Source organism: Rattus norvegicus, chromosome 1 (genome assembly GCF_021556685.1).
Source record: "Rattus norvegicus strain SHRSP/BbbUtx chromosome 1, alternate assembly SHRSP_T2T, whole genome shotgun sequence".
Classification (NCBI taxonomy): domain Eukaryota; kingdom Metazoa; phylum Chordata; class Mammalia; order Rodentia; family Muridae; genus Rattus; species Rattus norvegicus.
In genome coordinates, this window is record NC_141534.1 from 60,359,858 (window position 1) to 60,376,997 (window position 17,140).

A 17,140-nucleotide genomic window follows, 5' to 3' on the forward strand; every position below is an offset into this window, starting at 1 on the left:
TTGTTGCAGGGGTGTATCCTGCCCCCTGTGGGGTTTCAGAAGAACTGTAGAACCTACTTAGTCAATTTCTAACAGTAAATCCAATGTATAGACCAACAGCCAGCGAGGTGATGAAACATGCCTGGTTCAAAGAACACGGGAAGGGGTTCACAGGTCGTTATGAAGAACTGCTTGCCCTCAGGCCAGATCCTGAAATTTTGGCCGCAATGAAATGCGAGGGATTTCAAGACTCTGTAATAAAATACTCTCTAATGAAAAGAAAATATAACGAGGAAATGGCAACTTATTGCTTTCTACAACAGCAGGCTCTCCAGGGTGATGGCTGCAAAGCCCAGGCACAGCAGGTGAGTCCCATTGCAGGCCCATTCCCTAGCCTTGATCCTGCTGCTGCTTTTAGATTAGAACAAAAGAGGAGTGGATGCCTGCCAGTCCTTGGCACCTTGCGGGTGTCATCCTCCCATGGTCAAGTATCTCACTATGGCCAGAAGGTTCATACATAAGGAGGAAGAAGGTCCACTGTGGCTGGTTGTCTCAGGCCACTACCGATGACACCTACACAGGACCACTATGACAAATGTGCCGTGAGTGTCCCATGCATTCAAACAACATGCATCTTCAGTGAGAAGAGTAGCAATAAGGAAATCAAAGAAGATAATCTACTCTCCCACAGAGCCCCATTAGAGGATAAGCCCATCCCCAGCAGGGTCCGGCACAGAGGTTTTAAGGGGGGGACCAGGAATATAGCAAATGCTCTGATAAAGCTGTGTTGCTGCTTGCCAAGGAGAAAGGAACCTCGCCTGGGGCAGAACAGAATCTCCCCCCAGAAATGAGCCACAGGGAGAGTCGAGAGAACAAGCAGCAGGCATAGCCCAGGTACCTTTGTGCTTTGTCCTTTTCAGTTTGCTCTATGCTGGTCCTTCCTCTGTCTCTGGTCTCCATTTTCCCCACAATTCTTACCTTGTATCTTCTCTAAGTTCTTTATGAGGTTTACCCAACACCAAGCCTTCTCCCTCTTCTTGATTTCTCCTCTTCCCAGCAGGGCCCCAATAGGATTGATGAGTTCCCCACTCTACAGAGTTTTCTTGTTGACCCATCCCTTCAGATGGACTCCAGCTCCCCCTTAAGCCAATAGCTCCCACAGGGTGAGGACTAGAGGTTTATGGGCTCATGGACTCCTCCATGGGCTACTGATCTTTTCACATGTGGTCATCAATCACAAGTGCCTCAGAACAGAGTCTTATGTTTTCAAATGTAACATCCCATTTCATTAAGCCTCAAAACTAATTAACAAGGTTTGTCATTGAATAAGTATCAACAACCTAGTTTGCTGGTTATTGTTGATGGTCAGAAGCATGCATAGTTTTTTGCATGCTGATTTTTTCGTTCCTAAGACCTAGTGAGATATATATATATATATATATATATATATATATATATATATATATATGTATATATATATGTGTGTGTGTGTGTGTGTGTGTGTAACATTTCGAAATGATTTCTTTCAAAAATCTTAACAGAAGTAGAAGAGAAGATGTAATAAAATAATAAGGCAATCAAAGCTCCAAATGGTAATCTAAGTATTCTACCTCATAAGATTTTTGCTTAGAATAATTTTTTTCTTTCAAAGTGCAATATTGAAATTGTCATGTCCTGAGTATAAAAAGGAGGTGATTTCAGACACATGGCCAAGGAAAAGACACCAGCACAAGCTACAGCACCAACAGGAGTAACAGCAATAGCACCAACAGCATTAGCAGTAGCAGAAGGAGGAGGAGGAGGAGGAGAAAAATCTGGAGGAGGAGGAGGAAGAATAGGAGGAGGAGAAAGAGGATGGTGATGATGATGATGATGATGATGATGATGATGGTGATGGTGATGATGATGATTTTGCCTCCCTGTTGTGGGAGAATTGCTGAATGACTTCTTATGGAGACAGATACCATGCTGAGCAATGTTTATGAAGTGAATTATCAGAATAATATTAACCATTCATAGAACACATGTCAATACTCCTGAGGGGGATCACCCCTGGAAGATAGTTTGATGGCAGTGCAAGCTGTGTGGAATGCTCTTAATGAGGACAACCTTCTCAAAGAGGATGATGTAATAGGTCTGAAGGAGCGTTTTGTGGGAGTCAGGGTCCCATCTACCTCTGTCAGGGCGCACAGAGCTCCTGGCCTTGCAGCCTGCCAGGGAGGTGACCGGGATTATTGGCTTCCCTGATCCCCACAGGGTCCTGGATTGCTTGGTTCCCCCTCAGTCATGGTCCTCCCTGTGCCTCATGGGGTCCGCAGCTTCTATGGGCTGAATTTAATCAGTGATTCACTGGAGCTGGATCTGAACCCAAACCACAGGGAAGCCCTGGGCACTGAGGACAATAAGAGCAGCAGACAACATCTCCTCCACTGCTTCTGACTCTGCTCCACAAGCCAAGGCAGCTCCCACACAGCAGGCATCCAGCCTAACTCCCAGCAGGGAGAGTGTGAGATGTCTGTGGATGAGCCCACAGGGACTACAGGATTCTGTGGGAAGACATCTGGTAGCTTCTGGTGCAGCTGCAGCAGCCAGGACACATGGAACTGCAGTTGAGGTGAGCTATAGGACCAGGTAGCAAAGAGTCTGATCTGGCCAATGCTGATTTGAATCCCTGGGTGCAGGCAGGAACGGTCAGTCAGGGCTACACTGAAGGCCAGTCAAGGGCATGCAAGGTGTCACTAACACTGTGTGTGACCACATTCTCGAAGTCTTGTCCAGAAAAAAACAAGTGGTCTTGAGCACTGAGGTTCAGTCCCGACTCATGGGGTACAGGATAGCAGATTGACCTGAGTATGAAATCGCATGAATATGCCCTCTGGCTGCTCCCTGGGCTCAGGATAGATGGGCCCTGAGAAGGCACCATTCATGGGTCTGCAGGAGTAGGGGAGAGCTTGGCACTCATGAGGCACTCCTAACCCTTAGTTGAGCCACTCTGGGGAGGAGATGGCATCATTTGTGATATGGACTTATGTGGGACACTATGCTTTGATGTATGGCACAGACAGCTCCCGTCCTCCTTGCTGACAGTTCAGACCCACAGCTGGCCTCATCTCAGACAGTCCCATGAGGAGTGGTGTTTGGTTCCTGCTTCACAGTTAGGGCAGGAAAACACCTAGGATACGATGGGCCACTGCAGTGAGTACAGGCCATGTGCCTGTCTTGTCCTTGCTTACTTGTTTTTTCCTCCTCTTCCCCTTTTTCCTCCTCTTCATCTTCCTCTTCTTCTTCCTCCTCCTCTTCTTCCTCCTATTCCTCTTCCTCTTCCTCCTCCTCCTCCCATTTCTCCTCCTCCTCTTCGTCCACCTAATTTCAAGAGCCACCCAGAGACCTTCACAGGAGTGTAGTTCATGCTAATCAGAATGCAGGGCTGGATATCAAATTCTGGGTAAGGTCTCCATCCAGTCCTGTTTACTCCTCCACACACACTGCCTACCTGAGATTTCCAAATTGAATGTCCTCCTCACGGCTTCTTGGTAGTTGAGCCCAATAGTGGATGTATTGTTGTGAGCCATATCTGCACCTCCTCCTAACATGTTAGAGTAGATGAAGTCTGTCTGTCTGGGAGGGGCAGTACCTCCTCATCTAGGCCTTCTTGTGTGCATCTTGTCCTCGGCCAGAACATGTAGAATTGGGACAACCATTCAGGATGTCAGCTGATGCAATGCCTCACACAGAGGTGCTGGCAGAACTCAGGGTTCTATTCCCTGGACATTGTGACACGAAACAGACTGGGAACAGTGGGAAGAGGAGGGTCTACAAGGCTAGCTCAGGCAAGAACCCATAAAGATCATATTTCATCTTTCGTACAAAATCAGGTGAACTAGCCCTGTACAAGGCACATATTACTTTCCATTAGAAAACCTTTGGGAACAAAATCGCTAGTGTAAAGTGGGGTCTGTGCCAACTGTGGGTGCCTGGCATCGGTCAGGTCTGGTGTCAGGATTGACCCATCCACAGACATACACAGGCACACACACACATCATTTCAGTCAAGTACACACACACACACACACACACACACACTCACACACACAGACACACACAGACAAACAACCACCTGCTATCTTGGGATGTGTCCCAGCTGCCTCAACTTAGTTTCTTCCCACCACATATGTCCCTAAATTATGTGAGCCAAGGGTGGTCACTCTCCTTGCTGGGTTCCCTATTCCTCAAGTTCAGGTGTGGTCACTCTGCTCCTCCTGATCCTTTCATGGTCTAGAGCTTGTCACCTGACCCTGTGGTTCACAAGTGGTCCCAAGGAAGAAAGTAATCCATGTCTCCATGCTTACGTGGTTGCCCATACTGCTGATTCCTGGCAGGAGTCAAGTGTGGATGGGTACTTGACAGCGTCTTGGTACTTAGTTTGTCAGTGTCTCCATCACCACAGCATTCCTGTGAGACCAAAGCACTCCAGACACAGATTGGGATATGCTGAGTGGCACGGCAGAGTATGCCCCTGAAGAGCAGGGAGGCCCAGCATGGCCACAGAACAGCCTTGGATGTGCCTGTCTGCCTTTCCCAACAGAGCATGGCCTGTTGTAACAGGTGCTTGTCATTATCTTGGGGAACACAGCAGTGAGAACCCTGCTGGGGCTTCTGGTCTTCAGAGAGCAGGCAGGGGCCTTGTGCTCACTTGTCCCTCACTAGTCCCCTTGGCCCAAGGATTGTGGTTTTCAGGACTCCCAGAAGCAGCAGAGGACAGCACAAGTCATCCTTAGTGTGTGCAGCAAATACAGGTGCATGGAGGTCAGGACCTGTGCCCTGTGTCCTCAGAGATAAGAATGAGCCAAGAGCATTGGCTGACCCTGAGAAGCCACTTGGGTCTCATAAAGATTCTATTTATGTCCTTCCTCTGGGCCTGTGGAGACATTGTGGGGAACTATGCCAAGTTTCTTTGGATGCCAGGCTGTGCAGAACTGCAGACTGGTCACAATCCATAGGGAATGGACAGGACAATTACAGGCCATGCTCTGCCATGCTTCTGAGAAAAAGTGTGCAATGGGGTCAAGGTGTGGTCATAAGGAGGAGCCCATGCAGATCCCAGAGTCTCCTTCCAATATTCATCTGTGGGCTGGGTAAAGAAAGCCAGCACAAAATCACAGTAACTTTATATGATTGTCTTTCAAAAGAAACATCAAAGATAACAGGTGTAAATCATGAAAATGGCATCTGTGTGTGCGTAGACAGCTGTTTGCATGGAGAGTGTGTACCCACACTCCAAGCACAGACTACAGGCATGGGGAGTGTCTGTCTACACTTGGAGCAGAGCATACATGCTATCAAACACACAATAAAGGCCATCATGCCCAGGCCCTGGGTCTATAAGCCACTGAAAGCCTCTCACTCCTCAGTGGGGTCTGATGTCCAATACCTTAGAGACATCTGCAGACTGTGCTGTCAGAACATGAAGAGCCATGAGAGTCTCCCCCGGGAACTCTGTAGTCTTGCTGGAAATGCAAGAGGAAAGCCCAGCCTCTAGGCCAACGTGTAGCATAGTTCATACAAGTATCACTGACACACAAAGATTTTGAAGACAACATGGCAGGGCCTGGCAGAGCTGTAACTTGGCCAAAGGTGGAGTGGCTGGGACAAAAGAACAATCATGGCTGTGGTAGCTCCCTAAAGCCTGGATTTCTTCCCCCTCTATTATGGGGTCTCTGAGGAAGCAAACTGATGGACTCCCAGAGCATCCTGTTGATTAGCTTGCTGTTCAGATGTGGGATGTGGTCACAGTGCTCTGACAAGGCCACAAGAGCATCCATGGGAGTGAAAACTAGCCTAGGTGTGTCCTACTGTGCCCAGGGATTTGCACTCTGGCTTATGGTATGGAGGCCCAGGGTGCAATGGGGTCAAGGTGTGGCATAAGGAGGAGCCCACGCAGCATAGCATGTGAGTCCTTGAACTCACTGCATTTAGGTCCTTGGGTGAGTCTCATGTGGTCAAACTCTGCATGACTCAGGTGGCTGACATCCACATAGAAGCAGGGGCAGGGGGTTGGGAGAGCATGGGAAGGGGATAACGTTTGAAATGTGCATACATAAATTATCCAAGAAAAATAAAGCTCATAAAAACTTCACTCTGTGCTCTGGGTTTACCTGAGCCATAACGATCTGAAACTGAAACCAAAGCCAACTCATTCATTCTCTCTCCCTCATTATTTCTAAGATGAAGAGCTTCAAAGGATGCATCTATAATTCTTATATTTAATAACTGCTCTTGGTATAATAGGGTGATCTTATATATACATTTTTGACTAGCCTAAAAATGCAAACACGAGCAAGCAATCAGAACAAAACGGAGCCCAGGGACTCACTATACATTTGAGGCTGTTCTGGAATTCACTACACAGGCGAGGGGACCGGAAACTAACCATAATCTGCCTCTTTCTGCATTCTTAGAGCTGGCATTAAATGCACATGCCACCACAAATAGCTTTATATGAACATTTTCACAAGCTTTTACATATATTGTGTCTAGAAAAACATTTTATTTACTTAGTATCTAGGGGGGAAACTGACCTTATTTATTTTCTCAACACCTGAATTGTAATTTGTAAATAACAAAGTAACCTTTTTTAGAGGAATTTTTAAAAAGTACTACAACATTGGAGAGTTGGCATTAGTGAATGCCCTGAGACAATGGAGATCCTGCATGAGTTGGTTTGCTTGGACAGTGAAGGTGCTACAAAAGTGGAAGTCTTGCGTCAGTGGAGGGGCTTGGCAAAAATGGAGGTACTGCCACACTACTGGTCCAGCAACAGTGAATAGCATGAGACAGTGCATTTGCAGTGACAGTGGAGCTCCAGCAACTGTGGAATTTGTGTGCCAGTAGAGGTCCTGCAAATTCTAGCTGCTGAGAGTGTCTATGTCCTGCAACCTTGTTGGTCCTGCAACAGTTGAGGTACTGCAACAGTGTAAGTCCAGCTACAGTGGATAACCTGTTATAGTAGAGGTCCTTTAAATTGGCCTTGGTGAGACAGTGGACGTCCTGGGATAGTGGAGGTCCTATGACACTGGAGGGGCTGGAACACTGGAGGTCATGCCAAAATTTCAGTTCTTGTAATGGTTGTGGTGTTGTGACAGTGGTAATCTAGCGACAGTGGACATTCTGTAGGACAGTAGAGGTCCTACAATATAAAAGTCCTTGGACAGTGGAGGTACTGACACACTGGAGGTCCTGTGAGAATGGAGGTTCTTATAACAGCTGTGACACTGGAAGTACAGCAAATGTAAATGTCCTCTGATAGGAGAGCTCCAACAAACTGAAGTTGCTGAGAGACAGGAGGTCCTCCAACAGCAGTGGTCCTAAGACAGTAGAGATCCTGTAACAGTGGAGAGGCTGAGACCCTTGAGGTCCTTTGACAGTGGACTACTTTGTAACAATAGACGTGCTATGACAAGGGGATTGTACAATAGTAGAGGTCCTTGTTATAGTTGAGGTACTCCAACAGTGGAAGTTTAGGGACAGTGACTTCCAGTGCCCGTAAAGGTCTTGCAATTTGGAGGGTCTGAGACAGAGGAGTTGCCTGACCACAGACGCCCTACCACAATATTGGTCCTTGACTGTGGAGGTCTTGGGATAGTTCAGGTGCTGGGACAGTGGAAGTTCTGCTACAGGGGTTATCAAAGTGCATGCAAAGAAGAAGCAATGGTGCCAGCCAAACATGACCATGGCAATATAATGAAGTTTTTCATCCACCCCAACATCATCTTGCTTCTCCAATTGAGTCTGAGACAATTCTAATAACTTATCGTGAAACTGGTTGAAATTTTACAGCTTTACAAATACATCTGAAAGTCTTTCCACCGAGAGGAGGAAGGAGCCAAGGAAATATTTAGGCAAATATTAGCAGGCTTTATCTATGGCTATGGGCACTGTATAAGTTCACAGTGACCTGAAACCAGATTATATTTTGTTAAAGAAGAACAGAAAAGTCAAAAGCATCGACTTTGGCCTTCAACTCAAGACAAATCTGGGCAAATGCTGAACTGGCAGCATGGTGCTTACCCTATTGGTGCACCTGATCTCTTCCTAGGACAACTTTATGGTGGTGCAAAAAAAAAAAAAAAAACCAACATATGGATCTTAGGAGTAGGCTTATATTTCACTGTTGTATTTGACTCTGTTGACATACAACAGTTCAGAAGACAAGTTGTAGCAGGTGTGTACCCTGCTCACTGTGGGTTGTCAGAAGAGACAGCTTAGCCTATTACTGAAAGTAAATCCAAACTATGGGCTGACAGTCACAGAGGTGATGATGTACCCCTGGTCAATGAAAACTGGAAGAGGTTCACAAATCCTTATGAAGAAGTGATCCCTCTCATGCCAGATTCTCCAAAAGAGGAAGAAACGTAATATATTGAGGTTTGAGGTAAAATATTATAGATTCATTGCATCAAAAAGGTATAAACAGAACATGGCATCCTATTGCTTAATGTAACAAGTTATACACAGGAATTGCTTCACAACACAGGCTCAGCAGCTTTGTCCAGTTACGGTCCCCTTCTCTACCCTTGCTGATTTCCCTCTAGGACTAAATAGGAATAGAAGTGAACACAACATAGACACATTGTTCTCCTCATCTTCCAATGGCCTAGTGTCTCCCTATGATCATAAGGCTAGTCAAAGAGGAAGCAAAGAGCCATTGGGCATGCCTTTCTTCTTTTCAGGACACTCCCGACAACACCCACAGTGAACAAAGCATACATACACACCGGAAGTGTCCTGTGTCTTCACTCGCCAATAAGCCACATTTGGAAGAGCTGTAGCAACGAGAAAACAGAGGACAACCTACTTTCCTGCTGTCCTTCAGCAGAGAGCAGGACATTCCCCATCTGGGGATTTCCCAGAGGCATTAAAGGATGAACCAATTCCAATGGGGAAATTCACTGATGAAGTTGTGTTGCTGCTTTCCTTCAAGAATGAAACCTTACAAGGGGGTGGAGGAAGAGTTTTCTCCCAGAAATGAGGCCAAGGGAGATTTTCCAGAGAACATGCAGATGGCAAAACCCAAGTGCCTTTGTACTTTGTCCTTCCCAGTTTGCTCTGTGCTCATTCTTCCTCTGGCTCTGTTTTCCAGTTCCCCATAATTCTTACCTTCTTATATCTTCTAAGTATTTTATGATACTTCCCCCAACCCAAGCCTTCTCCCTCCTCTGGATTTCTTCTCTTCCCAGCAAGGATTCAATATGTCGGCTGTGTAGCCCACTCTAGAGCGTGGTGCAGCTGAATGCATCCATTCACCTGAAGTTTATCACACTCTAAAAACACCAGCTTCCACAAAGTGAGGTGGAGAGTGGTATGAGCTCATGAAGTCTTCCATAGTTTACTGGTCCAAGCACACACGGCATTTATCACAAGAGCTATAGAACAAATTCTTATGCTTTCAAAAGTAGCATCACATTTCATTCAGCCTCAAATATAAACAGCAATGACTTTGAAAAATTGAAATTACAGTTGCTGCAACAGTGCAGATCCTGTGAAGAGGTAGGTCCTGCGACAGTGGAGGCACTGAAATAGCGCCGGTTCTGTGACAGTGAAGGTCCTTTGAAAATCGATGCACTGAGATCATGGAGGTCAATCTACCTACAGTGGAGCTGCTGCACAATTGAAGGTTCTGCTACAGTGGAGGTCCTGCAAAATTGGAATTGCTGATACAGGGGTATTCCTGTCACTGTAGAGATCCTGTGGCAGTGAAGTTGCAGAATCATGGGAGATCTTGCTTCAGTTGATGTCCTGAAACACTTTAGTTGCTACGGGTGGTGCTACGACAGTGGAATTCCTGGGATAGTGGAGGTTATAGGACAGTGGGTGTCCTGAGACAGTTGTAGTGCTCCTACAGTGGAAGTCCTGTGACAGTGGAGGTCCCGCAATAGTAGTGTTGCTTGGACAGTCCAGTTCTTGGACAAAGGAGGTCCTGTGACACTTGAGATGCTGAGACTCTTGAGCTCCTGAACAGTAGAAGTGCTGTGATAGTTGAAGTGCTGAGACACTTGTGGTCCTGTAACAGTGGAGTTGACACACAGACAGTGGACTTCCTGAGGTAGTGGTGGTGCTTAAACAGTGGATGTCCTGTGACAGAGGAGGTCCTGCAATAGAGGAAGAACAATATATGCTGGCTGATGACCCAGAGCTTCCAGAAAATAGACCACCAACCAATATATATCAGAGGATGGCATTATTTGAAACCAATGGGATGGAAGGCCCTTGGTCCTGTGGAGATGTGATGCTCGAACGTAGGAGGAGGCTAGAGTGGTGGGTATCGAAAAGTTGGGTGAGTTTTGGAGCAGCATCATAGTGGCAAAATGGAGGGAGGAGGGAGAAGATGTAGGAGTGGGCATTTGTGGATTGGCACCTAGAACGTGGGACATCATTTGAGATGTTAAAAACAGTGGAAATAATAAGGCATACATTGTCTGACCCAAACCTAAGGGATACTCCATTAGGAACATAAAAACCCACAGGTGCTCACCAACAATCAGATAAAATTTGGCCTTTGGCGGTCTACTCCAAAGAAACTCTTCCAAGAACACTGTTTAGTTTTTTCAAACAAAGTTTAAAACTCTTAAGTGTACTCTCAAATCTGCCCTAGTTCGCATAAATCGGTCAAAACTGTTGGCTTTGTAAATACTTCTATCTTGTCCCAATGGTCACATGCTGGTCATACCAACAACAAGATACTTGTCAAGGTGGGAGTCAATCAACATGGGATCCTTGTTCCAACTGGGCATGCAGACCTTGAGCTCACCTTCAGTTTGTCACACACACACACACACACACACACACACACACACACACACGCACACACACACACACACACACACATGCACACACTGAGAGAGAGAAAGAGAGAGAGAGACAGACAGACAGACAGACACAGATTCATAAACACATGCACACACACACAGAGAGACACACACACCCATGAGAGAGTGAGAGATCGAAAGTGAGGTAGAGAGAGAGAGAGAGAGAGAGAGAGAGAGAGAGAGAGAGAGAGAGAATGGTGTTTATAAAAGAGAAACTTACCCTCAAAACCTATTTACTGTCCTGAAACTTCTTTCTCATGGGCAGAGGAACATAGACATGAAATTCTTTCTCTCTACACTTCTCAGTGTGTGCTGGGGTACTCTAGAATACCGGTTATTTGGTGAAATGTTGAGGGGTTTAGAAAGATGAACATCATGTTGCAAGTCAGTGGTCTTTAGTCCCTCGTGAGTTCCGTGATTTCAGCTGCAATGGGTTCTGTATCCAGAGTTATAATCATGATCTGTGGAACTTCATTTGCTACATGGATACAGGGGCCCCAGTGTAGTCATCTGTTACTTCCCCAACCCATGAGCATGACCCAGGCCCAGTCACAAGTCAGAATTGTGTCCTCAGAGACGCCACTAGGAATGTATGTAGACAAAAGAAAGAAGTCTGGGGAGGGTAAGGATGAAGAGTGTCAGGTTGAAGCCTGTTTCAAATTCAGAATAGCAGTGTATGTATTTCAGTTAACTGCTTTCATAATTCCCTCATCTGTGAAATCTTAAGACTTGTTAGATTAGATCTTTTAGCCAGAGAGCTAACACCACTGAAGCCAAAACTTTATACAGATAGGCTATCAGGAGTGTCACCCATGTTTACTATCTCTGCTTCCAGAAGAGGTGCAGACAAATATTTCCTCACTCATGGTGAGTACAACACAAAGGAAACCAGTGCATGCTCCTTACACCCCTGAGGACTTCCCAGGGTAGGGGTTCCCAGCACACTGGGATCTGACAGTGAAAGTGTCTGTGATTTGACTAGGGCACTAGGTACTACTTACATCACTTTTCCAGTGATGGCACTGCAGAGATCAGACAGTAGTTAAACTTGAAAGCTCATCACATTCAACATCTTCCTGTGCTCCTAACGCACCTGATCCCCACACCCTAAGAACTGGCAGCCCCTTTAAGATGCTGCTGTACTTTCACACCCTGCCTCCCTGGACTCTGGACTCTTCCTCATGATGCTCTGCTCCTATCTCCCTTGCACCTAGCATTTTACTCCTTTATTTTTATTTCATGTTCCCACCTCCTGCATGTGTTCTGAGTGGGTCAGCTATGGGTAGGATCATGAAATATGTGGCTGTACACACACACACACACACACACACACACACAGACACACACACAGACACACACACAGGTACCAATTTAAGACAAGGCAGACTGTTTATATGCAGGGGATACAATGCCTTCAAGAATTGGGACCCTGAAAAAAGAGCACTACACTTAAAAACAAAAATCCAAGGAAAATAAACAACTGGAGTGTCAGTGGAGGTTGTGTAAGAAGAGTGTCAGAAGAGCCTGTGAGAAGGTGAAGGGTACACTGAACACTCAGCCAAACAGGAAACGTCTGCATCTGAACTGTGCAGCATCCACCCTGCAGTGTGGCATGCTGTGGGGGTGTCTGAGAAACCATATCTCATCACCTGAGTTTGCACGTATTTAGACCAAGTCTTTGGGTGTAGGAGGTGACTACTATATCTATAGATTAATTAAAATTAATATGGATGGATTTATCATGCTTAAAAAGTACAACAAAGTTGTCCAGACCCAACTGATGGATATATCATTAATGGATTATTCCTTAAATACGTCTGATCACGAGGATGAAAAATTTAGGATTAATCTCTGTTCCACTAATGGATGACTCACCAAATGTGCACCACACTGGAGCGGACCAACCATCAAAGGAAAGCTACCGTTCTTTTAATCTTTTGCAACTGCAGTAGACTATGCAAAGCAAACACTCACATGTGTCTCATCAGTCAATCAGTCTACAGGACAGAGATTACCTATGCCAGTCTCAGGGACAGAACAGCATTTTCTGGTTCCAATTCAACTACCCTTTTTTCTTTAACCTGCAGCCAGGCTCTGTGGGAGAAGCTGAGATGGTGGGCAATGAAAGGTGGATGTTGGAAGGAAGCTAGAGCATGGTGGGATTTTATAAGCCAAAGAAGTGAAATTCGTATTTAATTCCCTTAGACAACTGGTCCAGGTGCAGTGTTCCTGATGGTGGCTCGGTGCTCCAGCTGTGGATTCAGGGAACTCAGAACATCATACTGAAAATAATCTCTCAGACTACAGAGTCAAATTCCTGCTGGTGCTCCAGTCTCATCAGAGAAGAAAGTAAGTCCCTCCTCCTATGGATCCTCTCATTTTTGTCATTCTCGCCTGCAGGAGATTCAGTCCTTCCTCTGAGGGGGCTACTCATACCTGCAAGTGATTTAGACCCTCTTGAAGGGAATTCTGTCTCCAGATTGGGATGCGGACCCTCCTGTTAGAGAATTAACTCTCTGAATCTTCTCACAGAGTATATGTGACTACCTGGAGACAGCATTATCTGCACTTCTAAACTCTGATTGGTAAAGAAAACCCACGGTATGAGTTTGAAAACCTGTGAGTTATATACTGAGTAATGAAAACCTATGAGTTCTATACTGTTAATTTCTAAATGTATTCAGTTGATTATGAATTATTCTGCAATATTTTGATGAAATTTACTTACTTCCTAGATTTCAAACAAAAATAGAAGCTATAGTTAAAAGTTTAGTGTGTGTTTGGCCAAATTATTTACAAAATATTTTTGATTTTTATAAAAGTTGGTGTACAACATAGAAATTTTCCCCTATTTTGTTTTGTTTACTGCTAGGATATAGAAATGCTTTATTTCTGCTGACAGAGCTTATATTCATTGGTCTTGTATAACTCACTGTTGAGTGCTCAACTTTAGCAGATTCCTTAGGGTCTCTGCCATTTATAACAGGATTCCATCTACAAGTCGACTGCCTTGTTCTTCCTTTCTGAGGAGATGCCTTTTGTTCAGTTTCCCCCCGTTAATGACAGAGCTATACTGTGAGAACAATGATGGACAGCAGTGCCAGAAAGACCTGGGACACATTTACAAAGTCTGGTCCAATTAGAATGGGGCATGGTGAGATAGTTCTGTCAGGTATGCTCTGACCCTATGAGTCTCTCTTCACTACCTTCACTTGGACAAGTTGTAAAGCAATAAATATGGTGAAGGATGAAGTCCCTGGCACTTAGTAGGTGACACTTAAAGACAATGCCTTCCACGTGATCCATTCAAGGAAACCTGAAAGGTGGTCTCTCTTGTAATGACATTGGTGTCCTTATGAAAGGGACCCTAAAGTCACAGACACTTGAAGAGGCAGAGAGAGACCACAGGGCACCAAGAGGAACCAGCTACCTACAAACGGAGGAGAACTGGAGCCAACTCTTGGACCCCAGTCCTCCAAACGGAAGCCAACAGAAACCTCTGCTTAGTTCTGCCTGCAGCCCGCAAACACTGGAGTGTGCATTCTTGGTGTGCTCCAGAGCCTGAAAGTCGCTGCTCTAACCCCAGCTCTGTCGTGGGGTGGATGGAAGTCTTGTCTATCTTGGGGTGGATGGAAGTCTATCTCTCAAGGTGAGGTAAAGTGGTCCTGAGTTAGGTGCCAAGGTCCAGTCCCAGGGGGAAGCTTCCCGATAGCTAAGCTTGAGCTTGAAGCAGGCAGAGCTGTGCTCTCCCTAAGGAATGTAGCACTAGTTGCCAGAATAGAGGTTTCTTCTTTCAATGTACACTTAGGCAAATTTGCAAAGATCCAAAATGCTGGCTGTGGTTCTCACCAGATTCCTTGGAGTATGCCCACAGAGTTCCTTGTCTGCTCCTGGGAATCCAAGCCTTGTCCTTGAAGGTGCTGCTCATGCACTCATCTGACTTCTTTGGTCAGGAAGCACACCTGCTAAAAACTGAATTTTAAGAGGCAGATAAGATCAGAGAAAGGACTAAAAGAGCTCGAGGGGCTCGAGACCCCATGTGAACAACAATGCCAAGCAACCAGAGCTTCCAGGGACTAAGCCACTTCCCAAAGACTATACATGGACTGACCCTGGGCTCCAACCTCATAGGTAGCAATGAATAGCCTAGTAAGAGCACCAGTGGAAAGGGAAGCCCTTGGTCCTGCCAAGACTGAACCCCCCAGTGAATGTGATTGTTGGGGGGAGGGTGGTAATGGTGGAGGATGGGGAGGGGAACACCCATAGAGAAGGGGAGTGGGAGGGGTTAGGGGGATGTTGGCTCAGAAACCGGTAAAGGGAATAACAATCGAAATGTAAATAAGAAATACTTAAGTTAATAAAAAAAAAAGACATAGAGACAGGAGGAACTGCATCCTGAACTTTTGTGTAGGAAGTTTGGCTTGGACTGATCAAGTATCAGAAGGACCATGAATTCCCTATGGCCAAATTAGCTAGGCCTAAGTTTATACCAAGAGAGCTCCTTGAAATACCTGATCTGCAGTTTGCGCTCCCTTCTACAAGCAACTACTCAGTGAATATAAGTGACTACATCCAGGTTACTTAGTTGGCTGCTAAGTGTAAATCTCCTTTTACCTGTATTTAAACATACGGTTCACATAACCATTAAATGGAAAAGCCCCAGTGGTATTAGTTATAAAGGTGCTCACATAGTAAGTTTTTGCCAAGAAATTTTCAGTAATTCATGTAAAAATCTATATGGAGAATGCAGTATAGTACAGTCAAATCACAGGCTTTATAATCCCATATTTAAAGTTTGATATGATTACAAATATTAAAGCAGGACTATTTTAAATAGTCTAATATATTTAATTTAGAATTAATCTGTTTTGCAATGCACCAATCAGCCATAATGTAGGTTAGCTTGTTTCCTAAGTCATGTGTTTTAAGAGGCGTATCAGTCTACCAGCTAAATTTGAAACACCTTTGACAGGATTGTATTATTTAGGTACCAGGAATATTAATGAAGATGAAAAGAATAGGAAAGTTAAAATGATTTAGTAAGCATTAAGTTTTATGGATGCATAACAGCTTAAATCTTGATGAGATATGTGTGAGAAAACTAGTAGGGGGAGCATAAGTAAAGGAATGATCCTATCAGTGCCTCTAAACCATAAAATGCATTCCTACAGTTATCTGAACTCCATTGACTACGGAAGTCAAGGTAAAACACACACACACACACACACACACACACACACACACACACACACACACACACACACACACACAAAAGAGGCAGATAAGATCATCTTTCTGATTATATTCACAGCATAGACCTCTTTGTTTGTCTTTTTTTGTTTTTTAATAGATACATTTCTTTACTTACACTTCAAATGTCATTCCTCTTCCCGGTTTCCTGTTCATAAATCTTAGGTGGGGCTGCTGTAAGGTTCAGATTCTTTGCTTGGGAGCCATTACCACACATGATGTTTATATTTTTGTTCACTTTTATCAATCTATTTTTCTGCGGTGTTCTCTAAGAGGGCAACGAGTACGGTTACATAATTATTGGTATTAACAGCTGTACTCCCAAATCCTGCTCAGTATGGAGTCTGCTGATGTTCAGCATAAGGAGGTGCCAAGTCAGGGAACCTTCATTTGTTGATGCAGCAAATGAGAGTCCAGAGAAGCCCCAAGCGGGAGATGGAGGAAGGAGCCATAAGGACAGTTGGGAGAAAACATGTCAACTTCCCTAAGATTCGGAAAAGAAGCAGTTGGTCTCCATCCCGAGGGAACTCAAGCTAAGACTCACAAAATAGTGCTACTAAGCCAACCCAAATTCTCTTATTTTCCCCACATCCCTGAGAGCAGAAAGGAGTGGTTTCAAACTCCATGGGCTCCCCTCATACTCACTGGAATTGGATGGTGAAACTGCCATAACCTCTGTTCTGAAAAATCCCCTCAGGAACTAATGAAGGGCGTGGCTAAGTCCGAGAGAGGAGGGGCGGGTATCGTTCATTGGCCACTCATGCGCGCGCATGAGCTCTATGCCCATACACTGGAGTTTTCCAGGCTACCTTTCAGGATCCTTCGCATTTACAGTGCTTGTAAAATACAAATAAATTTACTGTGGCATTGAATACCCATCTCAGCTTTTTAAACCCTCAAACATGCTTCCCCTTTCTTAAAGTTCCTTTGCATTATTTATAGGACACTGCTGAGTGTCATAGGCTACAGGTAACAGTACTCAAAGTCATTCCCTGTTCATCTGAACTTTACATCCTTTGACCAGCAACTTCCCAACTCCATCCTTA

The 17,140-nt window shown here is 45.0% G+C and overlaps 1 long non-coding RNA gene across 2 annotated transcripts; it reads right to left on the minus strand.

The window, feature by feature from the left end:
• Nucleotides 1–7,458: 7,458 nt before the first annotated feature.
• On the minus strand, nucleotides 7,459–16,852 carry LOC148007057 (uncharacterized). 2 transcript variants are annotated; one of them, XR_015646149.1, is made up of 4 exons: nucleotides 16,740–16,816; nucleotides 16,213–16,362; nucleotides 14,694–14,816; nucleotides 7,459–10,127 (listed from the first exon to the last, which is right to left on the minus strand). It is a non-coding gene; the product is annotated as an uncharacterized LOC148007057 (long non-coding RNA). The 2 variants fall into 2 exon arrangements; XR_015646148.1 differs by lacking the exon at nucleotides 16,213–16,362 and having other exon boundaries at nucleotides 16,740–16,852.
• Between the last annotated feature and the right edge of the window lie 288 nt (nucleotides 16,853–17,140).